The sequence below is a fragment of the Eurytemora carolleeae genome, unplaced genomic scaffold (genome assembly GCF_000591075.1).
Source record: "Eurytemora carolleeae unplaced genomic scaffold, Eaff_2.0 scaffold477, whole genome shotgun sequence".
NCBI lineage: Eukaryota > Metazoa > Arthropoda > Copepoda > Calanoida > Temoridae > Eurytemora > Eurytemora carolleeae.
The window spans coordinates 182,513-190,056 of record NW_019396365.1 but is presented as its reverse complement, the minus strand read 5'-3'; positions in this window follow the sequence as shown (position 1 = coordinate 190,056).

Genomic DNA, 7,544 nt, shown 5'->3' with positions numbered 1-7,544 from the left:
ATGGAAAAATGGGAGGAGTCGGAGTGGGAAGGATCGATCTTAGGGATTTAAGAAAATCACAAAAAAAAAGATTTAAATCATGACTTTTAATGTACTTTACTTGTTTTTCTGTAACAAAAATCCTTCCTGCTATATCTTTATGAGTTCCTGTCCAAGATTCTGAAGAAAAAAATCTTTCTTCTAATTTCTTTTTTCTCCTCTTATTGTTGTAGAAAATAATTATCTTGGCTGACTAGTAACATTCTACTCATTCATAAGGGAATTCAACATTTCAGTTCATCCTCTTTCCATCTTCCCCTCCTTCCTCCTCCCCCTCCCCTTCCTCTCCCCTTCCTTTCCCCTCCCTCCCCTCCCTTCCCTGATCCTCCCTCCAAAGGTCCCTAAGGCTCTAAACTTCAAAGTGTTTTCTATATAACCTGGAATGGTAATATTGTTAATTTTCTAAGTATTACTATTCTCATATCTCATCTTCTCAGGATTTTCAATCTTAATTTTTTCATCTGAAAGTGACTGCGGTGGTAATTTCTAGAAGCTTCTATCTAAAGTGTGTTATGCCCGATTCAGAACCTGTTTCGCTTCAAATCTTAGCCTGGTAAAAAATATCATCGTTTGTCTAGTTAAAAAGTGTATAATTTTGACAATTTTCTCCATTGTTTCTATAAAGAAACCACGATCGAAAATTCGCGAGTCCCTTTTATAGAGAAACGACGATTGAAAGTAATTAATTTCAAATCATGGAAAATATGGACATTTCTTTGATTCTTGATAATGTATCTTTTCAACCTAATATAGAAATATAAATTTAAAAAAATTTATCTCACTTATATCTGTTTTCAGAGTATTTTATTATTTTTTTCTGTGTGATCCCAAAATTATTAAGACCTTACACCATGAAAAACTTAAATTTCTTAGTACGGCTGAATCCAGTCAAAACAATATAAAAATGTTTTTATTACAAATAGTATTTGATGTGTTATTATTGGTGTTGTTGACCTTTAAGTTCTACCCTCTATACACACTTTGATTAATAGAGCTTAGGAAAATAAATAATTAAACTGTACGTTAATATTTAGGTGAGTAGCTTTCTTCAATATAGTTGGGTCGGAATCATAGATATTGGTTCGATCCTTGGTAAAAGAACAGAGCAATACAACAAAATAGACATTTTGTTGAATGTAATATTTAAGGAATAAGAGCTTATTATTCAATAGATTCAAAACAATTTGATCTTTTTTATTTGACACCCTCCACATCGGAGGTCATGTGCCCATAAAAACAAGAGTTTTTCAGGTTAACAGGTCTTAAAACGTTGACTTGATATTTAGCATTTTTAAGATCTAAAAAGTCACAATCACTTCTAAAAGATCAAATTTATACTGGAAACGGATAATATTATCAATATTCCATTTGTACTTGCTTTGATATCTTCAAAATCGTTTGATCTATGCCAACAACTGATGTTTTCAACTCTAATAATATGTTTAGCTATCAACACACTTTTACGATTTTAAAATTACTTAATTCAGTGTTTCACTACTGATCTGTTGATTTTTTTCCGCTTGCGGTATACGGTATACTGAATTATTTAACCATAAACTTCATCAAAATGGATTTCCATGTGGAAATTTCAGAGGGTGGAAAGCAAAAAGCAAAAACCCTTTCTTTGAAAATATGTGAAATGCTCAAATCAGGGAAAAAGTAAAAAGGTATTAGAAATGAATTTCCTACTTTCAAGTTGTACATTCTACAGAGAGAGCCACAAGTAAACAATTAATTAAGTCAATTATTGTACACTCAACTAACGGTTCAAACTGTACATTGCAAACTGTACACTATAGACTGTACATTGTAAAATGTATAGTGTAACTGCACACTATAAACTGTATAGTGTAAGTTGTACAGATACAATACAACTCATTAATTCATCATTTAGCCGATGAAAGAGGATGTGTAAGCATTCAATGAACAAAAATTTCAGTAATTTCAAGAATTTAGAGATTTAAGGAAATGCAACATTAACAGGAAGGAAATATCGGGGAGGTGTTGGGGGTTGAAAGGAGGGTATTTTGGTTAAAGAGATAGTTAGTGGATTATGCAAATATGGATAAAAATCTGGTCAAAGAGATGGTTTGCGGATTATGCAAATATGGATAAAAATCTTGTCAAAGAGATGGTTTGCGGATTATGCAAATATGGATAAAAATCTGGTTAAAGAGATGGTTTGCAATGCTAAATACAATTTCTGATTGATATTGAAGATTAGCAAACTATGAAATTTACTATTAAACAAATTCGTAGGATGATGTTTTACTATTATATTTTATGAGGGCGAATAGTAAATGTTAATATTTTCACCCTAAACATAACAATTATCATGATTAATTTTGCTTTCCCTCAAACCGAAGGAACCTTGTCCATATATATTGTGTCCGAACTAGGTATTTTAGATAAACAAAACTACATCATTTTTTTAGAGTTAATCTCTATGTTTCCTAACTCTAACTCTAGCTCTTCTCTAGCAAATCATATCTCAGAAGTCAAGAGATTGGACAAAAGTTGGTTTTAACGGCGTCTAACCTTATAGAAATCCAACGTATGGACCCGCTACGTATAGCAACATGACGTATATTCCGGGAGAACATTTTTTATATTTTGAAAAATTAAATTATCAGTGTATAGTAAATATAATTTTCATAAAATCCTTTTATTTAAATGGTAAAACGAAATTTTATGAAATCATATTAGCATTACTGGAGAACTTTTTTATACGTTTAAGAATTTTTTCCAAACCTAGCTAAAATGTACGTATTAAACTATTTTGCTCCATTAATGTCTAGGTTATGTTAAAAAAATATAAATTATGATAATGATAATGATAAGCTACAATATTTTACAAAAACGTTTAATTTTTCAAAAATATAAAAAATGTTCTCCCGGAAAATACGCCATGTTGCTATACGTAGCGGGTCCATACGTTGGATTTCTATAAGGTTTGACGCCGTTTTAACATCATAAAACAGGTATTTTTTTAGATTAGTGGGATTTAATGAAAATTGTTGCAAACCAAAAACCAGTTTTTTAAAGGAATAAGAAATCACGATATGGGATAGTAGTTAAACTCATATATTCAAAAGTTCGATTTTTTAAAAGTTCTTTATTAAAAAAGTCAGAATTTTTTTTTCATCTATCTTTCTATCATAAAGTTTAATCTAAGCGGGTTCTTAAATTTCTTAAATATCCAGGAACTGCTCTGTTCTGCAGCATTCTGCTTTTTCCAGAAATATATAATATCCAGGAACTGCTCTGCTCTACAGCATCCCGTCTTTTCCAGAAATCTAGACTATCCAGGATCTTCTCTGCTCTGCAGCATCCTGTCTTTTTCATAAATCTATTCTATCCAGGAACTGCTCTGCTCTGCAGCACCCTGTCTTTTCCAGAATCCATTCTATCTAGGAACTGCTTTGCTCTGCAGCATCCCGTCTTTTCCAGAAATATATTCTATCCAAGAACTGCTCTGCTCTGCAGCACCCTGTCTTTTCCAGAATCCATTCTATCCAGGAACTGCTTTGCTCTGCAGCATCCTGTCTTTTCCAGAAATCTATTCTATCCAGGAACTGCTTTGCTCTGCAGCATCCCGTCTTTTCCAGAAATCTATTCTATCCAGGAACTGCTCTGCTCTGCAGAATCCTGTCTTTTTCATAAATCTATTCTATCCAGGATCTGCTCTGTTCTGCAGCATCCCGTCTTTTTCATAAATCTGTTCTATCTAAGATCTGCTCTGCTCTGCAGCATCCTGTCTTTTTCATAAATCTATTCTATCCAGGAACTGCTTTGCTCTGAAGCATCCTGTCTTTTCCAGAATCCATTCTATCCAGGAACTGCTATGCTCTGCAGCATCCTGTCTTTTCCAGAATCTATTCTATCCAGGAACTGCTCTGCTCTGCAGCATCCTGTCTTTTTCATAAATCCATTCTATTCAGGAACTGCTCTGCTCTGCAGCATCCTGTCTTTTCCAGGAATCTATTCTATACAGGAACTGCTCTGCTCTGCAGCACCCTGTCTTTTCCAGAAATCTATTCTATCCGGGATCTGCTCTGCTCTGCAGCATCCTGTCTTTTTCACAAATCAATTATATCCAGGAACTGCTCTGCAGGCTGCAGCATCCTGTCTTTTCCAGAAATCTATTCTATTCAGAAACTACTCTGCTCTGCAGCATCCTGTCTTTTCCAGGAATCTATTCTATCCAGGAACAGCTATGCTTTGCAGCATCCTCTCTTTTTTAGAAATAAATATATAATATCCAGGATCTGCTTTGCTCTGCTCTACAGCATCCTGTCTTTTCCAGGAATCTATTCTATCCCGGATCTGCTCTGCTCTGCAGCATCCTCTCTTTTCCAGGAATCTATTCTTTCCAGGAATTGCTCTGCTCTGCTCTACAGCATCCTGTCTTTTCCGGGAATCTATTCTATCCAGGACTTGCTCTGCTCTGCAGCATCCCGTCTTTTTCATAAATCTATTCTATCCAGGAACTGCTCTTCTCTGCAGCATACCGTCTTTTTCATAAATCTGTTCTATCTAAGATCTGTTCTACAACATCCTCTCTTTTCCAAGAATCTTTCTTTCCAGGAACTGCTCTGTTCTGCCGCATCCTTTCTTTTCCAGGAATTTATTTCTTCGTCCTCTCTCACTTGAGAAAATATGTTCAATACCCAGTTCTACAAGCTGCTCCATTTCATAAATTTTAGGAACATCATCTCTGTTTAAACATTGTCGATTGCCGAATGTTTCCCGGATTTTCTAATTTGTACTCGGGGACTAACATTTTGGATTGTACAAAACAATTTCTTGAATATATTCTATATTGATATTCACATCTGTCAATATATTTCAAACAGTTTGATTTATCATTTATATAGTTGTATGTGTCCACCGAATATTTTCAATTTTATTAAATGGAAACTATCAATATTTTTCGTCCGTTGGATGGTTGTGTCCTACCTAAAAACTTTTCATCTTATATCTGTATATGTATTGATATATAAATCTATCTATCTATCTGTCTATCTATCTATCTATCTATCTATCTATCTATCTAACAATCTATCTATTTGTCTATCTATCTATCTATCTATCTATCTATCTATCAATGTACTTCTGAACCATAAATCTGAGGTCTAAGTGTTCTTTTCTATTGGATAAATAGTTGCGATCAATGGTATCGATAAACTGACTCCATATTATTCTTTTTTCATTTCTATGCAGATAAATATATATTTTTTTCTTTTCTTCTTTTTTTTATAAAAATGTGAAGTTAAAAACTGAAATATAAATATATATATATATATATTATCTTAAATATATAAATAGATAGATAAATTATCTTCAACTTTTTTCCGTTTAAAGATATATTTTCTAAGACAAAATGGTCAGACCCAACCTTGCGTTATAGATAAATAGATATTTGTAGATAGATCTTCATTTATTCAGATTTAAGACTAATTTTTAAAAAAATAGATAGACAGATGCATATATTAATATAGGTGATATTGATAATATTTCATTTTTCCTAAAAATTAAGTCTGTAGAAATATATAGAATAGTTTAAACTACCACACATGTTCAATATCGAAGATATGAACGAATTAATTTTTTTCTGAGAAACCCAGGCTTAACATTTTCGAGATTTATGAGATTTAAAAGATTTATGAGGTTTTGGATATTTTTGGATATTACGGGGGATAAAAGGAAACCGTTAAATTCACTGAAATTCAAAATAATATCGCTTTCATACTTTCATAGTTTAAAAGACGTAGGAATATGATATGGAAATTTTAATATTGCAGGGACCGAATTTAATGAATTGGAGAGGTCGCTCAACTTCCTTCCGCCGGTTCAAATCCTAAATCACTGATTCAAATTCTTTGTCTTAAAAACGGTGATTCAAAATTAGAACCAGTAATAAATATTTCAGCAACCTAACTAAAATTCATTAAATTCGGTACCTGATGTTTTACATTTTCAATGTTCTAAACAATCAAAGCTTTGTTACTTTTTAACCTTACTTAGCCTTAGAACAAACAACAACAACAACCGTCCATCCACCTGTATACAAGCTAGACAACTATACAAAATAATGGCTCAGTCAATCCAGAGCTGAGGAATTTAAGCTGTTTTACTGAAGTTGTGAAAAGATATTTTCATTATTTAATTTCTTATGATTTTAAAGTAAAAATCTAATTTTAAAGCAACACAAGAAGTAGATATTAATTTCCTTTAAATCTAACTTGTAACTAAAAAGATACAAGTAGAATACATAAAAACATAGAATATAGAAGTAGATTAGATACAAATGTAGAACATAGCGTTGAATAGATAAAAATGTAGAATATAGCGTTGAATAGTAAAAATGTAGAATATAGCGCTGAATAGATACAAATGTATAATATAACGTTGAATAGATACAAATGTAGAATATAGCGCTGAATAGATACAAATGTATAATATAACGTTGAATAGATACAAATGTAGAATATAGCGTTGAATAGATACAAATGTAGAATATAACGTTGAATAGATACAAATGTAGAATATAGCGCTGAATAGATACAAAAGTAGAATATAGCGCTGAATAGATACAAATGTAGAACATAGCGCTGAATAGATACAAATGTAGAATATAGCGTTAATCGTAAAAATGTAGAATATAGCGCTGAATAGATACAAATGTAGAATATAGCGTTGAATAGATACCGCAGAATAGATACAAATGTATAATATAACGTTGAATAGATACAAATGTAGAATATAGCGCTGAATAGATACATATGTAGAATATAGCGCTGAAAAGATACAAATGTAGAATTTAGCGCTGAATAGATACAAATGTATAATATAGCGTTTAATAGATACAAATGTAGAATATAACGTTGAATAGATACAAATGTAGAATATAGCGTTGAATAGATACAAATGTAGAATATAACGTTGAATAGTTACAAATGTAGAATATAACGTTGAATAGATACAAATTAAAGGATTCCCTATGACTAATATTGACTGACAGTCTGATGCGTGTAGTAGTATATAGTTTTATATTCCAGCTAACATGTTTGTTAATTTACATATGGAATATATTCTGCTCGCATTAAAGGGACTGTAATCGTAATTTCTTATAAGCCTCACGTGGTATATCTGATTCTGAACGGTAAATCATTAACCCTTTGGCTGATTAAGAGTGACTGTGATATCCCTATTTGTTTGGCTCAAACTTGTTTATTTTTAATAGTTGTTTCACTGTGAATTTAACAGAATGACGATATATTTCTTTTTGTTACTCAGACAGAGATTTAAATAGTACCGATATGAAAGTGGAGGGTCACTTGAAATTTATTTAATCTTAAGTTATTTAGCTAATTTTTAGTTTCTTAACCTGTTCCTAAACAACTATTTTTTGTCGTCGTTATTTAGTAATTTTAAAAAATCGATTCTCAAAACGTCACCACCCAAATGGATGTTTTTGAAAGTCAACTTTGCGCTCAAACTCA